Here is a 25,171-nt window from a genome sequence, read left to right as displayed (position 1 = left end):
TAGCGGATGCAGTGGATAACCTTAACCCAGGGATCTGTTCAGCCGCGCAGAGTTGAAATGAAGCCGTCCCAGCGCGATTATTCGCGCATATCGCGCTGGGGCACGCGAGAACGATGAATTTTCTTTTCAACGGACAAATGTTCGTGTGGCTAAGAAGCCACGAAAAGAGAGGAGATTGAAGGCATCCTAGAGGAGCAGAGGCGACAAAGACTCTCTAAGAGGTTGGAGTAATGTGAAATGTTCTGTACTGGGTGGAGAGTGGGCCCTTATTCCTTTCCACAGCTAATGGTATCATATAGTCACGCTTACCGCTTTTCACTGGACTCAGGTTTCCGTCTACGGTCTGCATCTATCTCATGTGTCATTCCCCTCCCCGGTTGTAGCAGGGTACCATTCTGGGCTGAATGGTAGTAGTATCTTGTACCCGTTCAGTCCCAGATTTAATAAAGAGAAAACAAAGTACATGCGTGCCACCCACACCAGCCTTCTTTCTTTGGAGAGGCGTTTGGGCATCCCAGAGGTTAGTTTAATGCCCTGTGTGGGCAAAGAGTGGAGGATGCTGCATAGACAAGTGGTCCTCTCTCAGCTCAGGTTCGCTTAGTACGTGAGTGCGTCCTTCTCGACAGACCTGCGGATGGTGGTTCCCAGGGTTGCTCGCAGGTTATGGGATAGAACAGATTCAGGGGTCTTCTATTGGAACTGGTAACTTCATTTCCAAGCAACTTGGTCCTTTTAATTAACAGGAATTTCCTTTTCTATCTGAAAAGTAGGAAGATTGCTAGTGGTCAAGGTGAAGGGGGATGGGGTGTCTGCTCTAGAGAGGAACAGTGGGAGGGAAGCCGCCTGACATCGCCTGAAAGTACCCGCTGGCTGCGTGAGACCAGGGTATGAGTGTGGCCAGAACCCCCAGAACCCCCAGCCCAGGGCGGACAGAGTGTGTTCTCTATTAGAGCCATCTGGGCACTAGGCAGCCTTAGTGGCATGCCGCCTCGGTTGGGTCCTCCTTTCAGGCGTGGTGCCTTCGTTTTCTGGGATAGCAAGCAGAGGGGTGAGCAGGACCCCGCAGGCCGGGGACCTTCAGGCACCAGAAGACCCAGGACACACGCGGCTCGCCCGGTGGCGGTGGCGCGCGCTTCTCCCCCTCCCCCGCGGTCGGGAGCGAGCCGCCGTGACGTCACGGGCCACCCGCCAGCCCCGCGCTCCACCGGGCAGAGCGCGTGCGGCCGCCGAGCACATGGACCCGCTGGTCGAGCGGGCTCGGCAAGGCCGGGATGAAGAGGAGCTGCGAACCAGGATCCGACCCAGTACCCCCAAAGCCCCTCGAGTGGATATCCACGCGGAAAGGATGTTGGCAGTCCGGGTGACCTGGGAGTCATGGCTGAATCCACCCTCCCGTAAGTTCCAAGTTTATCCCCAGGAAACTCTCGAGCCTGGGGATGTACAGTCTGGATAGAAGAAAAGGGCTTTTGGATTCACTTTTCCTCATCACTAGACTCGAGACCGCCAGAGAGTTTGGGTTGGGGTGAGGGGTGTGGGTGCGGGGGAGGTTACACAGAATGGCCCTTGCATAGAGATAGTTCTGGATTTATGCACTTGATCAAAAGCCCATTTCCTCATGGCTAAAAAGAGACGCCCCCCTGCAATCAGCGCTGATTTGGGGCCGCTGATGTGGTTTGAAGGCCTCATTTGCGAAACTGGAAGTCTGAGTGATGCTCCCTCCATCCTTGGCCAGCCCTCCTCCGAGACAGCCCCTCAGGGCAGAAAGAAGGTGATCTAAAACTCCCAAACTGCGTCAGGAAACTTTCCCTGTGTTTGTACTTCATTCCTGTGTCTGTTCAAGACCCCTACACCCTCAGCATGCTAATTCTCTCTGGATGGGCAGCTGATTTAACTAGATGGGCCCTTCCTTGGCTACTATTTTATGCTCTGCACCCACAGTGTGGTGTGGGAGAGCGGCGCAGACTTCCAGGAAGCGCAGCCATGAAGCTACATGTGCCCTTGTGTGGACATATCATGGATTTTTTTTTCTAGGTTTCAAGCCTGCCTTAGTCTATTCTTTTAAGCTCTTGACTTCAGGATATTCTAGAAGATTAAGGAGAGAAAAACCACTTAAGAGGGTGTAGGGACAAGAGAGTGAGGTTTCTGTTTTCTTTCTGCTCTTGTGTTTTTGAGGGGCTGTTGTCAATTGGCCTAGAGAAAGCCATGGCAGAGTGTGTGCCTGTGTGTGTGTTTGGAAGGGCCAAGGATCCAGTCTTCTGTATGTTGCCCTGCATGTGGTAGGATGTTGCACGCCTGTTTTGCATATGGGCAGTGACAAGTTGGGGCTTGTTCACTTGCCACGGTCCTGTGGTCATAGCTAGTCCTTCTACAGCTCCAGCCAGTCGGTGGGAACGGGTTTGTGTTCCATCCTTGGAACTCGGAACTCCGAGTGGGATTTCCTCCAAGATTTATCAGGAGCCAAACTGTCATGAAAGCAGAAGGACAAATGGAATCCATGACTGGGGAAAACCTCGTGGCCTGCTCTCCAAGGTTGGAAATATGGTGGTTACATCTTGGAGGTGAAGATGTTGCTTGTGCCTTCCAGGCTCCACTGGGTTCATGGTGGATTTGGTGAGACGTCAGGACTGGGTTAGGGCATTGTGGGCTATCATGCTGGGGACCACCCTCCTCCCCCAACTGTCTGGGAATAACGGGTAATGGGACTGCCTTGTTCTGCCTGGTTCAGGGTGGTTGCATTCTCCTGCTGTCCCTGCCTTGAGTGCAGAATTTTGCATAAACCAGTTGCTCTTGAAAAGTAGAAAAAAAGGAATCGATTTCATTCTTTCTTTGGTTTATTTTCTTCTCTTTTTAACAACCACCACTCCACTGACTCATCTTGCTCTGCTCCTGTGGCAGCAGCTTTCAGAGCTGGAAGGGTCCTCTCTTGTTTCTGACGTTTCTGGGGATTTGTGGGACTGGTCCTCTGAAAGTCTGCAGAATTCTGAGCATCTCCATGGATTCTGGTCTTGTCTTCTTTTAACGTGGATGGCTGGCAGGCAGCCTGTCTGGTTTCTGAGGCCTATGCTTGCCATGCCTGGGACCTGTAGTCTGCCTGATCTAGGTGCTGTCCTTAGGTACCTCAGCTGTTGACTCTCTTGGAACACAATTCCCTTCCCTTCCATGTGAGTAGCCCTGAATTTGTTCATATCAGGGCTTTTCTGGGGATATTGAGGGCTTGTACACACTCTCTCTCGTTCTTTCTCTCTCTATATATATACATCCCTAGCTCCCTCTTAAATGCATAAATTTTAAAAATTATCTATCTATCTATCTATCTATCTATATATATATATATGTACACACACATATAAATATAGCCTGCAGAGTCCCTATAATATTGCTTGTGTGCACATGTGTTTAGAGCTGACTTCGTGGGATTGGGTAACCTAGTAGGGACTCATCCATGGAGAAAACCAATTCTTCCTCCGTCAGCAGCCATTAACTCCCCATCTCAGGGTAAGGTTTTGTGATGTTTGCCCCATTCACATGGGCATGCAAATGGGCAGTGTGGTCCCTGTTCCTTAGACTAACTGAAAGCCAGCAAATGGCTATACTTGGATGTGTTTTAATACCACATGGCCTTTTCCTTCTCTAGTTAAGTGAAGATATAACATTCTCCACCCTGCTGAACCCCCAACCCCTGCCCCATCTTCCTTCCTAATGTCAGTTTGGGAGGTCACGAAGAGACTGAGATTTATCTTCCATGGTATGTCTCACATCTGTGTTGGCATATTGACTCACAAACGGGAGCAGAACAATCTGAAATAAGAGTACCCAGGCAGTGGAACCAGCTCTATGGGTACAAGTGCTTTCCTGGCAAGTTGGATGACCTACTGAAACCCACGGTGGAAGAAGAGAACAGACTTCCCGGCCTTGTCCTTTGACCTTTCCAGGCATGCTTCGGCATATTCTCTAAATCATGCGGTCTCTCTACATACATACACACACATACATTTTTAAAAGACTAGCCTTTGAAGCCAGGTGTGGTGACTCGTGCCTATAATCCTAGCATATGAGAAATTGAAGCAGGAGGATTACTATGAGTTCAAAGCCAGCTTTGGCTATAGGCCTGCTTGAATTCCAGTGTGAAGCTTGTCCGGGAATTTAAGTATCAGAAAATGAAAACAAAATAAAAACAGATTAGTGTCCGTGAAGTCCTGGTGACAAATCATGCTGGCATCTTTCTAGAAAGTATCCGAAGTTCCATGTCTTGTAGAAGGCTGCTACAGAGTTCTTTGTTCTGCTAGCAGGGTACTACCCATACCTAGCCACGTGGAACAACTTTGGAGATCAGGTCGTAGGTGGGTGGGATTTGGGGCTGTATGGCTGGAGAGCACCTGAGTTCTTTGGTAGTGACCTGGCTGTCTGATTTGCTTTTCTGACACCAAGTGATCTCAGGAACAATATGTAGTCATAGTAACGAATAGGAACAAGGACAATAGCGTGGCAGTGACTTTCAGTTTCTTTAGTATGCTAAACTTATTCTTTGACTTTGTGTTGTCCACAACTTTGCAAAGTAGTGACGAGAGTGTGCAGCCCTCGTGGAGTTCTTTTTATGGGTAAGGTTGTGTGTGTGTTTGTGTTAGCTTAGGCTGGCCTTGAACTAGCATCTTGTCTGCCTCGGCCTCCTACCACTGGAATCATACCAATGTGTATCTCACCATATTCAGGCTGCTTTTAAATGCAATCATGTTAAATAGGATTATTACCATCATCAGTTTTTAGAATCGGAACACAGCTGGGGGCTAACGGTGTCACCCTAGACCTTGCCGCTAGGCGATAGCAAAACAAATGGGATTTAGATCAGGGCCATTTGGCTCCTTTCAGGAAGTCAGAAAATAGTGATGTGAAGAGTAATCTAAAAGCTGGCCCTTGGCCTTGAGCGGGAAGCCCAGTGTGCCCTGCCTGCACACCCGGCTCGGGTACCTGCAGAAGCAGTTGCTTTTGAGGAGATACCTCTGTTCAGCTGCCTGTCTTTGCTGTCACGCACAGCCGGCTGAGATAAGAAAAAGGGTTCAATGCCAGAAGAGTTCTCTTGGAAGGGGTCCATTGGGGCCTCTCCCCTTGGATGGGGAGAGGTTGGAAGGGGCGAGGTGGGAAGGGGTGAGGTGGGAAGGTGCAGGCAGAGTCTATGATCATTAGCAAACCGGCTTTATCCATGCATCCTGCTTGGCTTTGTGACCAGAATCATTCTAGCACTGTGTCCTGAATTGAATTACTGGTGACTTTACAGCAGGAGGAAGCTGGAGCTCCCTTCATATTCCTAATGTGTCTCTCGGTATCACTAATGCTTCTCTCTTCTAGGTGCTCTCGCTCTGAGCACCAGCCTCTCCGTTAGGGGTGTTCAGGGCAGGAGCTTCAGCAGGACAAAGATGGTGATGGGCCTTCCCTGCACCTATTTTTAAGAGAAAAAACACTGGCTTGGAGCCCACGTGTCCCTTCCTTCTAGCCGGCTCTCCCTCCTTCCTCCCCTCTTTCCATCCTTTTCTTTTTTTCTTTCCCTACTGTTCTGGGGAATCCAGCCCAGGGAATCAGGCATGCTAGCCAAATGCTCTCCCCTGCCCGATCTACACTCTTAGCCTATGGCCTTATTAAGTCTTTTACTTTTCTGTTTATTTTATTTTATTTTGTTAGATAGTGTCTTTCTGTAGCCCTGGCTGTCCTCGGTCTCTATGTATAATTGATTGGCTTCACGCTGGCAAAAATCTACCTGTCTGTTCCTCCCAAGTGCTAGATTCAGGGCCTGGGTTACCACACCCAGACTTTTTTTTTTCTTTTTTCTTCTTTCTTTTCTTTTCTTTTTTTTTGTTTTTGAACCAGGGTTTCCTATATTCCCCATCCTTCTTTCTCTTTCCAGAGTGCTGGAATAACCAATGTTTGTCACCACATTCAACTCATTCTTTTTCCATGCTAGAATTCTGTTACTTTGGTTTGTTGCTTATAGGCTGTTCTTTTTTTTTTTAAAAAAAATGATTTATTATTTTTATGTGTATGAGTGTTTTGTCCTCAGGTGTGTGTGTGCAACATGTGTACCAGGTGCTTGAAGAGTTACAGACAATTGTCAGTTGTCATAGGGTTGCTGGGAATCGAACCCCGGTCCTCTGGAAGAACAGGCCTTACTCTTAACGACCAAGTTGTCTCTCCAGTGCCAGTTTGTTTATGTGAAGCCAGGGCTCTGCATATACCAGGCAAGCGAGCTGTAGCACTGGCGATTGACCGCCTCCTGTTTTGATCGATGGGGAAGCTGTTTCATTTGCCTGCCTCTCTTCCATCACTGACCTTAAACTTCTCATGAGTAGGCTGCCTGGTGCTTACACAGCCCTGGGCCTTTTGGGAGTCAGGTTGCACTTAAGAACTGCTTTTTCGTCAAGGAAAAGGGCACCTGCTGCCTCTACTGATACTGCCTTTTAGGTGTGAAATGATTTGACAGGGTGCCAAGGGAAGCCTTTTCTCTAAGGAAAGGACACTTCAAAAAGGAGGAAGCCAGATAGAGCTGCAAGAGGCAGCCTGGGCTATATAAAGGAGTAGAGTGTAGGACAAGTATGTCACCTTGGTTTCCGTGTTTGTAAAATGGGGTGACGAAGCGTTGAGCTGCTGGGAGGCAGAAATAATAATCAGAAAGAGGCCTTAAAGGGCAGAGGACCTGGGGTCAGCACCCTCTCCAATCAAAGCTAGCAAATGATATTACTCTCACGGGGATGGAACTCTATGACATCATGACTATGAGTGCGTTTGAATGTTCAACTGGACCATTCTGGGTCTGAGTCCAGATCATGATGTCGGTGGCTGCACCCATCGGCATTGGAAACACGTTCTGGCTGGAATAACATAGGAGAAGAAGCCAGCTGCACGGGTGTTAGTTCAGAGATTGGAGGGTGCACCCTCAGAGGCTCGATTGCCTTGCGCACAGCCGAAGAAAGCTCGCTGTGCCACCGTTTATTTCAATGCGGCACAGGGTGGTTATGCCCACGAGGAACAGTGCCCAGCACTCAGCGCAGATGTAAGCCCTTGAGTAAAGGCCATCCCTATTGTTTATTATTCTTCAGGGCTGTTTGCCTGGTGATTCACCCCTGCTGTTTGCTGCTCTTTCTAGCATGGCTGGAGTGACTCATTCATTTACTGAGCACTTGCTGGGTGCCAGGCACAGTCAAGCTGCTGGAGAACCAGCAAGTGTAAATAAGACAAAAGTACGTACCATCCTATGGCTTCCATTTTCATAAAGGTCACACAAGAGAACACGGGGGAGGGAGGGAACGAGGGAGGGGGAAGGCATGACGTCAGTGCCACGTCGGCCTAGTACCCTCTACTAAGAGCTGGTGGGTGCTCAGCGTGTGTCCTCTCGGGCCTGGCACACAGAGGGTATCACGTAAGCACTACCTGCTGTGTTTATCATCATTATCCTGCCCCTTTGGAGGCTGCCTTGTAAAATGTCAGTCTTCCTTTCTCCCAGTTCCTCTGAGTTTTCCTTCCCTTCATAACAGTTGCCTGCCTGCGCCCCCCCCCCACCCCACCCCCGCCCGGTGGACTGCATATGTGTCTGTCTTTTCCCAGTAAATGGTTAAACCCTTTGAGGCCGAAGACTCACACCCACTCAATCTCAGGCACTTGGGATATGTTCACTGCAGGCCTGTTCCATTCCAGCGTGTTTCTGTGCTAGCCAAATGTTATAGCAAGATGAGGCAGTCGGAATTTTGCGCACGGTAGTGACACTTGATGTGTTTGTGAGGGGCGCGATTCCACGGAGCCCAGCAGAGGAACGTTAGCATCTGGAGGACTATCGGGGTGGGCTGCGGACGGATGCTGTCTGGATAGCGCGGTTCCAGGGAGAAGCTGATGCTGCTGAGCTGTCCTGCAGGCTGAGGAGCTAGGGTGCTCGTGGGGGGTCTGTGTGCTTTAGGCCCCAGGGAGAGAAGTCAGACAGGCCAAGGCCAGGATGGAAAGTGAGACCTGGGTACAGCAAGAAGAAGAAGGAAGGGCCCAAGGAGAGCCAGGTGACAGTAACAGAAACGGAAACCAGAGCCACGTGCTACCGCGCTTTTCGGGAACTCTGTAAAAGGTTTCATTGTTTGTTTGTGTATGTTGGGGTGTCTGAATATAAGTGTGTCTCTGCGCATGTGTGTGCACGGTACGTGTGCAAGCCAGGGGACATTCCTCAGCTGAAATTCACCTTTTTTATTTGTCGGTGGGTTTTAAGGCAGGATCTCTCATTGGCCTGGAGTTCATTGAATGGGCTAGGCTGTGAACATGTCTTTTTAATATGGGTTCTGAGGATCTAACTCAAGTTATTATGATTGCAAGGCAAGCGCCTTATTGGTTGAACTCTCTCTGTAATTGTCTTAGTTGGGGTTTTATAGCTGTGAAGAGACACCATGATCACGGCATCTTTTAAAAAGGAAAGCTTTTAATTGGGGCTGGCTCACAGCTTCAGAGGTTTAGCCTATTATTGTCATGGCGAGAAACATGGCGGCACCCAAGCAGACGTGGTGCTGGAGAAGGAGTTGAGAGTTCTACCTCTGGATCCTCAGGCAGCAGGAGACTGTGAGCCACATTGAACGTAGCTAGTGTCACTCCCTATGAGCTAAGCCCTCAAACATGAGTCTATGGGGGCCATTTCTATTCAAACCACCATACTAATGCTCTTTTTTTTTTCTTCTGAGACCAGGTCTCTGTGTATAGTTGAGGCTATAGATCACTGTGTTACCCAAGGTGGCTCCGACCTTGTAGGAAGCCTCCTTCCTCAACGTACCAAGCGCTGGGATTACACACATGCACCAGGGCTCCTAACTGAATGCTGTTACTTTTTACCCAGTGAAAGAGGGATTCACTGAAAAATGCTCCTAGGCAGCCAAGCGATTTTGTCCAATTTAGCTTTTTAAATCAATGCGCTGGCTTTGGTGGAAGAAAGGAAATCGAGGTTGGAAGTGGAGTGTGCGGAGCCAGTAGACAAGCATTGTGAATACTTCTCTAGGCTGTGAACTATTAACGAGGCTGCAGGAATGGGCTGCTGGGGAAGACCTCAGCATGTGTAAAATTCCACCGTCCAGTCCGGGAGCCTTATGTGTCCTGAATGTTTGACATGAGTTTGAGATGTGCTCTCTGTTAAATACATAGAAGGTTTTTGAAAGCACAACCAAAACGGATGTAAATTCTGACCAGTACAGTTGGAAATGTTGATTGGATACCGATAGGTAACAAATGTAGATGTCTTGGGTTAAATGTAATATGTTAGTAAAGTTCATTTAATCTGTTTCTTAACTTACTTTTTGTGGCTACTGGGAAGACTGAAATTATACTTGGCTTGGGTGGTATTTCCATGAGACAGGTCTGAGGTCTGGGAAGCATTCAGTGAATGGTATGAATGGCAGACATGGGATTCTGCAAAAGGAAAAACCTTACCTTACTTCAAGATGCTCTCAGGAGGCTTGATGTAGCTCCATTACAGATTGTTTATTAGGCAGGCAGGAGGTCCTGGGCTTGATTCCTAACACTGTGTACAGAGCCAAGCACACCTCTAATCCCAGAACCCAGGAAGTAGAGGCAGGAAGATTACTGTCATGCTCAAGTAGTTCATTGAATAAGAGTTCATTGACCGACCGGGCGATGGTGGCTCACGCCTTTAATCCCAGCACTCGGGAGTTCGAGACCAGCCTGGTCTACAGAGCTAGTTCCAGGATAGGCTCCAAAGCCACAGAGAAACCCTGTCTCGAAAAACCAAAAAAAAAAAAAAAAAAAAATTCATTGACCAGGCTAGGCTCTGAACACCAGAAAGCAGAAGGATCTACTGTCCTGCTCACAGTCATACTCAGCTGCATACTAGATTTTGGCCAGTCTGGGATACTCCAAAAATAAAATAAATCATCCAGGGAAGAGAAGGAGGACAAAGGTAACTGCCGATGCATTCGAGGGGAGAAGGCAGGCAGGTGAATGAGATCATCACCATGGATCTGCTGAAGCAGAGAAGCCTGGCCCGGGGCAGGAAGGGATGGGATGTCTTGAGTCTTAGCTGGATCCTTTCCGGCAGGAAGCAGTGATCTGACCGCTAAGCAGCCTGGGTCATGATGTACTAAATGGAGATAGGAAGTGAGATGTCTGGAGAGAGGTAAGAAAGTGGAGCACAATCTAGGTCAGCAGTGGTCAGGCCGATTGCGGTGAGGCCATCGAAACGGGATCTTTAAAAAACAGTGTCTCGGCAAGGGACAGTTTCCCAGGTTCACATTCAGAAAGGTGCTTGGGAACATGTGGAAGGTGGGCTTCAGGAACAAACACCAGACTTGGGGATTCCGGACTCTTGGTGGACACAGCTGTGATTATTGGAATTGAAATTCTCTTCCTCAAAGAAATATGAATTGACCTGTAAAACCCTGAAGGAGGGCTGGGATTCGCTCAGTGGAAGAACATTCTCCTAACATTCCTAAGACCCCAAGTTCGAGCTCCAAGAAACACCCACCCCCACCCCCACCCATGGAGGGCAGGGAGGGAAAGAGGAAAACGCTCTTTTAAAAAATCATTTCTGGGGGGGCTGGAGAGATGGCTCAGAGGGTAAGAGCACTGGCTGCTCTTCCAGAGGTCCCGAGTTCAATTCCCAGCAACCACATGGTGGCTCACAACCATCTGTAATGAGACCTGGTGCCTTCCTTGCCAGCAGTACATTGTATACTTAATAAATAAATCTTAAAAAAAAAAAAGATAAAAATCATTTCTGGAGTTAGGAGTTTGGCGCAGCAGGAGAGCACTTGTTTGTCCTGGGCAAGGCTCCGTATGGATTCGATTACCAGCACTCACAGCGCATGCACAGAGATAGATACACACACACACACACACACACACACACACACTCACAAAAGAAGTAAAACTGAAGATTTCTTCAGTTGCGTACGATCAATATTATCACGGTTTTGTCTTCTTGCTGTTGCTTCTTTCTTAGATAGCTGCAGTTACCCCATGCGTGCTTAGCTGCTGACTTCTGCTCTGTCATATGCATGGCTGAATATTATTTATGTACTGTTCATTTAACATTATAGGTTGAATAACATCTCTGTTCAGTGACTACTGCGTTGCTTAATATCTTCTTTGATTTGGTTCCATTTGCTTGGACACTAAGCTTTATAAACACCGTTAGGCAGATGGATTTTTTTTTTTCTGTCTTTGACCAATCACTTGACTAGGGTTTTTGTATTCGAACATCTTAAGTATGTTTAGAATTTTAGGTAACTTTGCTGTGTTCTGGGGACATATTGCTCCTATCGGGGGTCCACTAACTTGTCTTAAACATGTTTTGTGAGCTATGTACTAGAAACATCTTTATCTCTAGCCCATGAATCTATAAATCTCTCTTTCAGATAAGTTTTTCTTACGAATCCCAGGCTAGCCTCAAACTCATTATGAATTCTAGACTAGCCATACACTCCCATTCTTCCTGCCTCATCCTCTCGGCTGCAGACACTGTAGATTGCACCATCGTTCACCTAGTCTACGGAATTTTCTTCACCTCTCTTCGGCAACGGATGTTTATGGACACCTGTTGTATCCTGGCTGAGTGCTGGGCTCCACCTTGGGTGTTCAGGAGTCCCCAAAGACAGTGTGGTACTGATACCGAAGGGACTTATTGCACGTGAGGGAGACAGGCAAGAAAGCACAGACACGAAGGTAACATTGTTGTAAAGAACATATAATAATGTAATATAAGCAGGAGGGCTGTTGGCAAATAAAGGCACCGATACTGAAGTGCTGTTTGAGGAATTGGTGGCGGGGAGGCACAGAGCATACAGTTCCCAGAGAGACAGAACACAGGAGACAAGCCTGATAAAAAATCGCAAACTATGATAATATAAAAAGTTAGTAAAGGCTCGGAAGATGGCCATCTTGATGACCTGACTTTAATCCTTGACCCCAGAGGCCACGAGAGGGAAAGCAAGAAGTGATTCCTGCAAGATGTCCTCTGACCTCTACAAAAATGCCATGGTCCATGATCTCGTCCCGTTAATAACTAAATGTGAATAAAATGTAACAAAGGCTTGAAAGATATTTGAATTGTCTGCAATATATTACAAAGTACTGGGATCTAGTATGTATATATAGTATGTATATGTATACATATATATATATATATATATATATATATATATATATATATATAGAACACCCCTAAAGTCAATAATGAAAGGCAGACAGTCTCTACAGCCAAGTGAGCAATAGATTTTAAAGCTAGTCACAAAAGCAGGAAGCAAAAGGATGATTAATATGAAGAGATTCTGCAATTCACTTCTAAAATCAGGTTTATGGAAGGGGGGTGTTAAGAGGAGAGTTCTCCTTTGTGTGTGTGTGTGTGTGTGTGTGTGTGTGTGTGTGTGTGTGTACACTACCCTGTGTTTTGGCAAATGCAGACAGTTCTGTAACACTGTCAAGTCCTATGTCACTATCAAGACCTTGGCCACATCTGTCATCCTCAAAACCCCTTCCTATTTCTTCACTGTGACTCTCCTTTGCTCCAGCTCCGGCTCCGACAAGCACGACTGTGCTCGTGACCTTTCCGTGTTGCCCTTTTCAGAATAGCATGCTAATGGAGCTGCATAGGCTGTGGTCTGCCCAGATTGGCTCCTTTCACCCAGGCACCGTGCGTCTGGGGAGCGTCCATGTGGTTCCCTACCTAGCGGGTTGGCAGTTTGAACTCGGAGGAGCAGCATAGTGCTGCGTGGATGTCCCATATTGTGTGAACCCCTCCTCTAGGGGTACGTACTTGCAAGAGCTATGTATTATGTATTTCACGTTTTAAAAGGTCCCCAAAATAGAAAGTCTGACTCAAGCCTTGCTGTGCCTGTGTGGCCCAGGATCCTGGAGCCCAGCTAGTGAGTGTGTGAGGTCACTTCAGAGATCAGTTTAGCTGCATGTCATGAAATTGAAAGCACATGTACAGCCCCACTCAGAGGTAACTAAGGATTCCCAGTGTGGATTGCAGTACTATTTAGAGATACGTGGAAAAGGATGTGAATGTGGGCTGGAAGGGTCTAGAATCCAGAACAAGTCTGCTGTCAAGATCTAGGGTGAGAGGGTGGGGCTGGGAGTGAGCACCAAAGCCTCCTTGAATGTATTTTAAATGTGCTCTTTTCTTTTCCTTGTTCCTTCCCCCAAATCCCTTCCTTGTTTTCTTGCTCTCTTTTGGGGAAGATTTTTAAATTTTTCTTATAATTTTCTGATTATAATCATTTCTTCCTTCCTGTCTCTCTTTCTAAGAATCCCTTGTACACCATGCCTTGCTCTCTTTCAAATTCGTTGGCTCTTTTTTTTTTATTAATTGTTGTTACATGCTTATGGGTATATGTATGGTTTGTGTGTGTGTGTGTGTGTGTGTGTGTGTGTATTCCTAAATATAAAAAAGATCTCTGTTTGACCTGTATAATGTTGCTTTTCTGTGTCTATTTTCAGGGCTGACCTCTTGGTATTGGATAACCAGATGGTGTGTTATGGAAAACAGATATGGAAAAGACTGTTTCTCCCACTCACCATTCCTTAGTTACCTGTATTTCTTTTATGTAGGGTTGGGGCCTCTGCGCTTCCTCCCATCCATGTTAATCTGTCTATTGTCCTTATTCAGCCCATGCTTGGGTAGTCCTGTCAGTGAATGGACATTCCTAGGAGATACATCTCACAGGAAACTTCTTTCTCCAGCTCTTATTATATTTTTTCCTACCCTCTCTTCCACAGTGAACCCTATTTTTAGTTTTTTTGAGACAAGGTTTCTCTGTAGCTTTGGAGCCTATCCTGGAACTCACTCTATAGACCAGGCTGGCCTCAAACTCACAGAGATCTGCCTGCCTCTGCCTCCCGATTGCTGAGATTAAAGGCATGTGCTTCCACTGCCTAGTTTATAGCTTTGTATTTTGACTGTGTTTTTCTTTTATTTTGGCTCTTTGAGATAGGGTTCCTTTGTGTAGCCTTAACTGACCTAGAACCAATTCTGTAGATCATGCTGGCCTTGAACTCACAGAAATCCACCTGTCTCCGCCTCCCAAGTGCTCAGATTAAAGGCAAGCACCATCACCGCTGTGCAGTGGTTGTGGAAGTTCCCTTGACGGAGGTGTGGACTATATTTATCTGTGGATATAGGGACAAATGATTAAGGATTATGATGGTTTAGTAAAGTGGCAGTTATAGGTCCTCTAACAGGATCGATGACGTCACTAACCCTGGGTAGTTGGCTAGTTTTCCGGTATCAGGCACGAGTTCCTCTTGTCGAGCAGGTCTTAAGTCTGATTAAAGTGGTTACCACTATGGTATGTATTCCACTATTGCCCCTTTAGGGTTATTGGGCCATGCCAGTTGCTGTTGTGGTTCAGAGGGGTCATAGCTGGATAGGACTGTTGGTTGCTTTCTCCTTTGGAAGCTTCCATAATGCCGTCTGCTACCATGAAAGCTTGTCTTCAGGGAGGAGGGTTTCAGGTCAATTCGAGCTAAGAGGCGTCTAGACCTGAGTCTGACGTGTATGGTATCCTCACTTGGGACATAATCTTGCACTATGGCTCAGGCTCTCCGAAATTCCCTCTGTAGGCTTTGAACTAGCAGAAATCTCCCCACCTCAGCCTTTCAAGTGCTGGGGTTATCGGTGTGCATTTCCAGTGTGTCAACTTGACACAAACTAGAGATACCTCAGAAAAGGGAACCTTAATGCAGAAACTGCCTTTAGCATATTGGCTTGTAAAAATATCTGTGGAGTATTTCCACAACTATTAATTGGTGAAGGAGAGCCCAGCCCACTATTGTCTGTACCATCCCTAGGTCCTGGTTTGTATAAGAAAGGTAGCTGAGCAAGACATGGATGATAAGCCAGGAATCACTCTTCCCTATGGACTCTGCTTCGGTTCCTGCCTCTTCCTATCTTGTAGGGGCTCTAGCTTCTCCCAAGATCCCTGGCTTCCCTTGAAATCTGGAAGCCAAATTAGTCTTCTTTGTTTTAGTCAGGTTTCTGTCACAGAAACAGAAACCAAACTAGAACAGGTGCATGTCTTAAAAAGCTGTGTCTTTAGCTGGGTGGTGCACACCTGCAATCCCAGCACTTGGGGAGAGGCAGGCGAATCTCAGTGAATTCAAGGTCAGTCTGGTTTACAAAGTGAGTCCCAGGATAGCCAGAACTGTTACACAGAGAAACTCTATCTTGAAAAGCGAAAATAAAATAAAATAAAATAAAAAAATATATTTTTAATTGGCACAAAAATTATGCTTATTTATTGTGCGCCATATGGTATTTCAGCAGGTATTGACATGTTTGACTCTAAGTAGGTGTTTCTCCTTAGAGATTGATCCATTCTTTGTGGGAAAACATTTTTCTTCTAACTGTTCTGAAATACATCGTACATTGTTGTTACCTATAGTTCCCCTCTGAGCCACAGCACACAGAACACATTTCTTCGATCTACTGTGGTGCCCACAGACTTGGCTACCCTCTCTCCCCAATGCTCCCCAGCCTCAAGAGACTACCACTCAAACTCAAGGACATTGGCAGAAGAGTAAGGTCATTCAGTATCTGCCTGTGCCTGTCTTATTTTACGTAACACCTTGTTTCCTTCAGTTCTGTTGAATGGAAGATTGTAAATGGGTATGAGGGCATATACCTGGAATTTCAGCACTTGGGAAATGGAGACAGGAGCTTCAGGGTTGCAAGCTCGGCTTCAACTACATAGAGAGTTCAAGGCCAATCTGAGCTAGGTGAAACTTTATCTTAATTTAAGAATAAAAATATAGCCAGGCAGTGGTGGCTCACGCCTTTAATCCTAGCACTTGGGAGGCAGGGCAGGTGAACTGTGAGTTCGAGGTCCACCTGGTCTACAGAGCAAGTTTCAGGACGGGTTCCTAAAAAGAGAAACAAACAAACAAACAAACAAAAACACAAACAAACAAACAAAAATGAAGAGTATAGACACATACATACATATGCACAGACAGGCTCCTTTTTCATTGCTGGATTGGGAATAGACTGGCCAGTCAACAGTAGAAACCAGACAATTTGAGGGTTGTGAAGAAGCACCCAGCTTGGGGGTGCGGGCGTGTGGGGATCAGTGTGCTGTGTAGTGGAAGAAGGGAAGAAGATGAATTCAGCATTCATTCTGGAGTCAAGAAGAACTTCTGCTTGCATGGTGACATTTGAGAGATTCTAGATGGGCCTGGACTGGAACCAGAGAGAGGCCCTCTAAAACGACCTGTGGTACTCCAGTCTTGTCCTGAGGACTTTGGGCAGGAGTGAGATTAGAATGGATTGTCAAATCCCGTCTGCCTACACGGCCAGCCCAAGGTGCATATTCTTGTTTCTGTGCCTGGGAGAGCATTGGTTACTCTCTGGCTAGATGTTTTGACTTTTCCCAGTTCCAAAAGGAAATAGGAGCCGGGCGTTGGTGGCGCACGCCTTTAATCCCAGCACTCGGGAGGCAGAGGCAGGCGGATCTCTGTGAGTTCGAGACCAGCCTGGTCTACAGAGCGAGTTCCAGGACAGGCTCCAAAACCACAGAGAAACCCTGTCTCGAAAAACCAAAAAAAAAAAAAAAAAAAAAAAAAAAAAAAAAAAAAAAGAAACAAAAAGAAATAGGAAAAGGAAAAGGCCGGTGTGTGGAAAGTCCCCTGGAGTTTATGGAGAGCACTGGAGAGCGCTGGTGGAGAGTGTGGCTTTTGTTGCCACCGGTTTTGTTCCACAGCCCTGTCCTACTTAAATTGTGACTCAGGGTTTGGCCCGTGCCTTGCCGTTGGGATCCCTGCAGTCAGTCTTGAGCTTTTAAAGAGACCAACCACTCCTGCCTTTAGAGAAGCCCCTGAGGCTGAGGCCAGACTTCCTTACCTAGCCTGACTGGTACCTGGAGGACATAGCCCAAGGGCACCCAGGCTTCCTCCAGCTGCTGAATCTCCCTCAAGGGCTGCCTTCCCTTAGCCTTCTTGGGGTGGTCAGCTTTTCCAGAAGTGTGCACTGGGGTGAGGTTGGGGGGCCAGGAGGAGGCTGCAGGCCTTGATTGCTGTTGCCTGATCTGAGCTCTGTACGCGCTTAGCTGGCTGAGTCTGGCTTTGGCTTCTGTCCTTCCGGTAGGGGCCAAAGGCTATATTTCTTCCCTATCGCAACTCCAAACATTCCTTACGTGTTTGCTCTGTTACAAAGACATTCCCTGCATGCTTATTCCTTTAAAAAGGAAAACCAAAGATTTTTTTTTTTTCAACTAAAGTCTGTGAGTGCGAAGGAGAGAGATGTGTTTTAGTATTTGTGCCTTATGGATGTGTGGCGCCATGTGAGGGGGTTTTGAAGAGAGCATTTGAAACCTTCCTGACACCTATGACTTTGACAGCTCATTGATGGCACACACACACACACACACACACACACACACACACACACGAAAACTCTGGCTAGCAAACTCTAAAGCCCCTACTCTGCTCCCCAGCTGCCTCAGGGAGGGGCATCTTCCTGTGTCCCTGCTCGCTTCCCACCCTTCCCCTTGGAGCAAACTGCACCCTGAGGTCGCTCACTTAAAGGTTTTTAATGACTTCTTGCTGTTAGTTGGGTGCCTGCTCACACTGACTATTTATTGAACCCCTGAATGAATGGTTTATAACCCAGGCCACCCCAGTTGAACTTTGGAGGCCAAGTACTTTTGTCCTGAGGATGTCCTTGGCTGAGGTCACAGCAGAAGCGGCCAGACAGTGTAGGTTTGAACCATTAGGAAGTTTTGGAATGATGGGATTCTTCCCGAAGATTTATCTCTGTGCATACTTCCGAGTTTCACTTCTCACAATTGCACAAGAAGTAGCCAGTCTGGGACTTGGGGGCTAAGACTCGGTCCTTTTTCCACTTCTGCAACAGGGGAACTCCTGGTTTCGCTTTATGACCCTGTTTAAGGGTCACCTCCTCCAGGAAGCATGCAGCCTCTCTTTAACCTTAGCAGCTTCTAAGTGCAACCCTTCCTAAGGCCTTAGTATGAGCTGCAGAAGCATCACGTCCCTGCAGGGCTTCAAGTCCACTCAGGAAAGCGAGCAGATTAGATACAGGTGTCCCAGGTGAGCCCGTAGTGTACGGCGCAATGGGAGACACTGACGGTGGAGCCTACTCCAGAAAGAGCAGCTGCCGACTGACTAGAACTCCTTCTACCTGCCCTTGCCAACCAAGAGGTCAAAGTAGAGCTTCTGCTTCTCAGGGCTGGGAGTTAGCACCGGGGTGCAGTGCTTGCTGAGAGTATGTGATGATTTGGGTTTACTCTTCAACAACCCCACCCCACCAAGGAAAACAATGAGATGGAAGGGGGCTTTAAAGTATGAGAACCTCTTGGGTTCAGCTGGGTGTGGTATACTGGGGAGGCAGAAGCAGGGAGCATGTGGGCACAGTCCACCACGAGGAGCATGTGGCATTTGCAGTCACGAAGCAGACAGGGCTAGTAAATACTGGTCCTCAGTGCACTGTCTCCATTTTACTCAGTTCAAGACTTCAGCCCATTGGTAGTCTTCCCAATCTCCCATCCAGTCTAGAGACTCCTTCATAGACTTTTTCAAAGGCCTGTCTCCTGGACGTTTCTCGATGTTGTCAAGGTGACGATCAACATTAACTGTCACACTAAATGAGCTACAACAAACCCCTCCTGATTTCAAGTATGTTCAACTGAGACTTTAAGGGAAATCATAGACCAAGCGAACAGCTGTTGTGGGCCAGAAGGTTTGCATCCTTTCAGACAATGGCTGTCCCCTTAGGTTGGCTGAGCCCCTTCTGATAGGCCATGATTCTACTGTCTGCACCCCCAGACCGCTTCAGCCAACAAGCTCCTGGTGGGTGCGCCCTACTTTGGGGACTGTGTACTTGAATGTTAACTCCCGTCCGGCACCTCTTGACGCAGAATTAACATGTCTTCCTTTAGAGTTATTTACCTGAGTGGGGCCACTCCTTCAGTTCCTTCCACACTTCCAGGCCAGGTAGAGATAGCCGGGAAGGCCACCACTTCCTACACTCTAGATAGCTCTGTTCATTTCTCTTCCATCACCACCTCCTCAACCCGTGCTGGGCTGTTTCTGCTGTGTGGGGTGTGGGTTGCTGTGAGTTTCCTGATGGCTCGGTGACCTTTCCCTTGCTGTCTGCTTAGCCACTGCGGATTTGACCTGCGGACCAGAATGATTTCATTTCTCTTCCCCCCGACAGGAAGAGATGACAGCAGGATCTCTTGAAGATGCAAACCAACCCCATGTCCTGAGGAAAACAGCCCTATGCCATTTTATGTGAGTTTTTATCATCTGTCATTTTATGGAGCTTTTTATCATCTTCCTGTGAGTTGTAAGAGGAAATTGGACAGGGAGACAGGAGGGAGCTTGACGCGCCTGCATCTGGAGGTATTTGAGATTGTCAGGGGGATAGTGAAGAGGAATCTGGACTGTTCCTGGAAGGTCTAGCCCTGGTCTTTAAGAAAGGTGGAGTGATAGAAAGGGTCAAGAGGAGGAAATTGTGTCATTAAGATAGTCACAAGTTGGGGGCTGCAGAGGTAGCTCAGCGGTTAAGAATGTTTGGCATGCTTGCAGAAGACCAAAGTTCTGTCTCCCAACACCTACATCTGGCAGATCAGAACTGCCAGTAACCCCACCTTCGGTGGCATCCAACACCTTCTGGCCTCTGTGCGCATAGCGCACATTCACACAGACACACAAGTACACGTGGTTTAAAAAGTAAAAATATATCTTAGCTAAGACAACAATAATCTGTTGTTAATTAGTATTGCTAACAACTTGAATACAAAGGCATGTAGATGTTAGCCATGTTTGCCAGCACTATTGCATTCTCACAAATGGTTGAGACTAGGGTCCCTACGCCGTGGTGGCAGTTTTCAATCTGAGCTGTTTGGGAGGTGAGGAAAGAAAATTTTGAGGCTAACCTCAGGTACAAAGTGAGCACAAGGCCACGTTGGGTATCATAGCAAAAGTCTGTTGTCTATTGTTCCCCCTCTTCACTCACTTCCCCTCTCTTCCTTTTGTTCCTTCTTCCTGTAGAGTACAATTCAATGGCTTTAGGTATACTCATTGCATAACCGTCCCTACTAAATATTACTATAGCCTTCTTCATTATCTGAAACTGAAGCTCTCTATCTATTAAGCACTTTCACTTCCCCACCAGCCCTGAAAACTGCTCTTCAGCTTTGTTTGAGTCCTTGACTCTGACTGCTCTCCTACGTCATCTCTGTGTCAATCACCATTTGTCCGTGACTGGCTTTGTTCACTTAGCGCAGTGTGCACCGTGCACCCTGTAGCGTGTACATCACATTGGTTCTTTGTGGAGACTGCCCAAGTATTTTGTGTGTATGTAGCACGCTTATTTGTTCAACTGTTGATGTGTGTTTAGGTTGCTTCTACCTTTCAAATATTGTGAATGATAGTGCCTTGAGCATGGATGTGTATACGAATTTTATGATCAACTATTAGGGGAATGATATTGTTTTTGATGATGATTACACCACGCTACATTCCCACCGCCAATACTCACGAGTTTATATTTTCCTTCCTGTCTCTATGCTTGGTACTTTTATTTATTCTTTCACTAATAGTCATCCTAATAAGTATAACCAGTGTCCTTTATCCATTTATAGTTTTGAGACTGGGCCTCACTATGTAGCCCAGGCTGGTCCCTGCCATTGCTGTCCTCCTACCCCATCATCCTGAGTGCTGAGATTATAGATGGAAACTGTAATCTCACTGTGGTTTTGATTTGTATTTTTCTAATGACCACTGAATGTCTTTTCCTGGCTCTGCTGGGTACCAGAAGAGCTTCTGAGAAACTTTTCTTGCTATTGTGGTTGTTGTTTTTTGGTGTCAGTTCCTTCCCAGATGCATGATTCTTGATAGTTCCATCCCATTTTGTGGGCTGTCCTTCCACTCTCTTGAGAGTATCCCACAGTGCAAAATCATTTCTGTCTTTTTTGTTTCTTTCTAGGGCATCGTACGTCCTAAACTGGCCTCAAATTTACTATGTAACCAAGGAAAAGCATGAACTTCTGATCCTCCTACCTCTACCTCTAAGTGCTGAGATAATAGGTACACGTCGTCATCCCTGGTTTCATATAGTACTGGGGATCAAACCCAGGGTTTTGAAAATACTAAATAGGCACATGAACTATATCTTCAGCCCTTCATTTCTAGTTTTGATAATCTTGCTTAATTTTGGTTGATTTTGATGTTAGGAACCTAGTTAAGGCTGTCTGTCTAACTTAGGGTGAGGGTCCAGATCTTGACCATTTAGCTGTGTTATCCTCTAAGGTTTTAGCCTCCTGTCTTTAATGTCAGATATTCTCACTAAACTAAGTACTATGTAGTTGTGCAGTCCAGGCTGGCCTTGAATTTAACTCTCCTGGCTTCAGCTGCTTCATTGTTGGTGTGGGCTACCAAACCTAGTTTGGCCTGTGTATCTTGTCCATCCTCCAAGCACCTCTTTACTGGATGCTCTTGGTCCATTTTGCATATTTACAGGAGGGATTCGATTTGAGCAGCTGTTACCCTGGACACTTACTCTGTGTGTGAAATTATCAGCCGAAGGCCTTTCCAGGGTTGTACTGGAGTTCTTGGATTCACAGATTCTCTAAGTTGGAAGGAATTTTTTTGGCTCAGGTGTTGGCCCTCATAGATAACCTACAGGAACACCCCTGGTGGGATGGTTTAGACTACAGTTCTTTGGTTGAGAGCCACAGAACCTCTCGTATTTTCCTTATTGCCTGTGTCTCAGTATCTACCACCAAACTGAAGATAATATTAGGTCCTTTTGGCTTTAGAGTGTTTTGTTTGTTTGTTTTTTTTTTTAAGATCTTGAAGTCACAGATCCGTGGGCCTCTGCCAACTGAGGGCTAGGATTAAAGGCCTGCACCACCGCACCCAGCTAGTTTTAGATTTAAATGTGTGGAGCCTACAAAGCCTTTAACTTCGAGACCAGCAGAGTAGTCTGCTACTGTCTCAAGGTCACTTTCAGATGCCATTTAAAGACACAGTAAAGACCCAAGGTTCACAGTAGGGCCAGGGGATCCTAGAGGCTTGGCCCTGGCAGTTTCTCCTCAAGGTAGGCTCAAGATGGCCTGCAGATTCCCAGTTCATCTAGACTCTGCTCTCTGCTGACCTGGATGGCATTTTTCCCTCCTCTGAGATTCTCCCATTTTAGGCAGGGATTTGGAGCTGTTAGTTGTCTCGCTCCCGCTCCCCACTCTCCAGGAAGATTACTTTGCTGAGCTCTGAGCTTGGCTCACTCCCCTCAGGATAACAGATCAATTGAGAAACAGATGTCTACTTGTGCCCTAATAGAGTTGCTTCAGGAATCCCTACCCTTTCCCCCATCCCCTTGATGGCCCTGCTCAGGTCCTGTGCTACCACCTGCCTGACATTCCACACTGGGGGCCCAAATTACCACCCACCTATCTTCCAGAGAGGGACCCAGTTTGTCCCCCGGGGAATTAATCATTTGGCTATTGCTTCAGGTCTGGAGCCTGGATTTCTTACACCTGGGGTCCTGCCTGGAGATCTGCATCTTCAGCCAGATGTCAGTAATTGCCCCCATGTGTTTAAGGCCAGAGAGCATCATGGGTGAGGCGCTGACTCCCGTTCACTCAGGCTTGCTCCGAGTGTTCCTAATATCCCTTCAAATTTCAGCTATAGTTACTTGTCTTTTACAGGCTCAGTTTGCCCGTCAGTAAAACTAGGAAATGAAGACGAGCCTTGCAGTGAGCTGCATGAGATTCCAAGCCCTTGGCACTTGTCTGTTGCCACCCAGAACTGAAATGTTCAATGAGCATTGACCATTGTCACCCTTCTTGTCTCCGCTGACTGGGTCCGTGCTGGTGGTAAAGAGAATTTACTTTATCTTTGTTGGATAAGGAAGTACATTCAAAACTTAATACCCTGCGAATCCCACTCTTTAACTTCCGGTTTCCCCTTCTTCGCCTGGGAGTCCAGTTCCAGGAAGTCGAGATTTGTGTGTAGAATGAGATCAAGCACTTTCTTCCCCTTTGACCTCTATGTCCTCACTATCAACTCTGGTCAGTCTTGGCTGTTGGAAGGTTCTGCTCTTAGCACTTCATTAAATCTGTAGGTCCATCCTTACAGCCATTAATCGGGTAGGTGTTGATTCCCGTTTCCCATTCTAAAGGCAGGGAAATGGAGGCAGGGCAGCTAGATAACATCCCAGCATGAGAAGCAAATCACCAGTGGTGCCAGAGCCCGCATTTGCAGCCAGCTGCCTCTTGTTAGAGCTTCTGTGTCTCCACCGGTGGTCTGCCCTTCCGCCTAAAGGCCATCTCTATCTCTGGGGCTCGAGTACTTAGTCGCCAGCACTGAAGACCTCTGGGCATCAGAGTCTTTATCAGGGCGCCTACGGCAGGTGTGCTGTGCAATCAAGGAGGCCTCTCTGAGGTGAGCTGAGACCTGGAGACTCAATTGGAAGGCTGCAGATCCTATCAGGCATCCTCTGGCAGCTCCTAGTGCCTGTTCTTCATTCTTGTGGAGAGACACAGGACGATCATAGTGCAAAGGGCAGAGCTTGTTTGGGATTTGGGACTGTTGGCCTTTCATAGAGGTTTCGGTGGCTCCAATGGATTCTGCTCTCCTCCTTTTCAGATTCCGGCGCATGGGTCTACCTTTAGAAGGGAAGTGCAGGTGAACCACTCATACCCAACTTTGTCCTGGTCCGAAATGACAAACAGATGCCTTTTTGCTGGTTGGGCCTTTAGGTAGAGGGAATGGATTGGCGGGAGACTCATTCCAGTAACTACATTCCAGTGTAGGCCATGCACAAGGGAAACTTCTATGCAATACTTCTGATAGTAAAATTACATCCTTCTGTCCCCACATACGCAGTAGAGTTTTTGTGGAAAGTTGCTTACAAGCGCAAAGCCTGGAACAAATCCCATTAAGAAGAGTTTGTAATCTTGGTCTAGAAATCCCACAGCCCTAGCTCCCTAGGACCCGAGCCTACGACTAAGACCAAATTGTGACCAACCAGGACAGTACAGGGTTGCATGGACCTTATTTACATGACAGGGCTTCACACTAACCTCGCAGAACTGCACCCTGGTGAATTTTCGGTACTCCGGTCATTGTCCAGTGCCCTGCCCTGTTGCCGGGCTTGATACACTGATAAAGGGTTCTTCCTGTTCTTGTTGAAGGATTAATTAACTAAACCACCACCTGCCAGCCACCCTTCCTTTCTATCCTGGTGGGCATGACTGTTCCCCTGCAAGTTCCCACTGCTGAGATCATAAATCAGGCTTTTTAAGGATAAGCAGCCCGCCCAGCTGTGAGGAGTAGAAGCTTCCAGATGTTCCAGTGCTGGGCAGCAGAGAAAGGTACACGATAGAGTCTCCTGGAAAGCTACTCTGCAAGATGGGCAATTAAGTTTCAGTGGGTTGCCAGTCTTTCCCAGGAGGCCTAGCTCTTGGATCTCGCTGCAGGCAAGGAGGCAATATTTCAAATAGAGGCTTTTTGGAGAACTTGAAGAAGCATCCTAGGTATTCTGAAGGGGCTGAGCAAATGTTAGGTCTGTTGGTTTCTTGATGCAGGTTGCCTTGAACCCAACGGTAGACAGACCAAGTTCACTGTCATGCCAGTGTCCAGAGACACAAGGACCAGGGAAGTTGGGTTAATTTAACTGTAGGTAAAATTGTGCTGCCCAACAAGGTAAAACACAGTCTTGTGTGGCTGTGGATGATCTAAGGTATTTCCTAGTTTAGGTCTGGATTGGACAATACTATGCATATAAACTAACTATATTTTGTAGACTTAGAAAACGATAGACGGGCGTTGGTGGTGCATGCCTTTAATCCCAGCACTCGGGAGGCAAAGACAGGCGGATCTCTGTGAGTTTGAAGCCAGCCTGGTCTACAGGAGTTAGTTCCAGGACAAATACCAAAGCTACAAAGAAACCCTGTCTTGGAAAACCGAGAGAGAGAGAGAGAGAGAGAGAGAGAGAGAGAGAGAGGGAGGGAGAGAGAGAGAGAGAGAGGGAGAAACGGCTGCCTTGATGATTTGTTTTTCATATTGATTACATGTTGAAATGAGATGTTAGTGTGTTCCGGCAAAGGGGAAATAAATAAATTGATACTGTGGATTTCACCTGTATATTTATTGATATTTTTAGTGTGACTGTTAGAACAAATTTAAATTA

At 47.0% G+C, this 25,171-nt stretch overlaps 1 long non-coding RNA gene across 3 annotated transcripts in view; it reads left to right on the top strand.

Annotated features, from left to right (window-relative positions):
- The first annotated feature begins 1,192 nt into the window (after nt 1-1,192).
- The window catches only part of LOC121461026, a 206,495-nt gene continuing 182,516 nt past the window's right edge, over nt 1,193-25,171 (top strand). For 2 of the 3 annotated variants that reach the window (XR_005976145.1, XR_005976143.1), the window contains exons 1-2: nt 1,193-1,394; nt 19,190-19,266. This is a non-coding gene — a long non-coding RNA (uncharacterized LOC121461026). The remainder of the gene's footprint in view (nt 1,395-19,189; nt 19,267-25,171) is intronic. The other variant, XR_005976144.1, reaches the window with a different exon arrangement.

This window comes from Microtus oregoni, unplaced genomic scaffold, assembly GCF_018167655.1.
Source record: "Microtus oregoni isolate MIOR12 unplaced genomic scaffold, Mior012 000022F_ref0000154, whole genome shotgun sequence".
NCBI lineage: Eukaryota > Metazoa > Chordata > Mammalia > Rodentia > Cricetidae > Microtus > Microtus oregoni.
The sequence above is the reverse complement of the archived record's forward strand: the minus strand, read 5'-3'. Positions and strand labels throughout refer to the sequence as shown.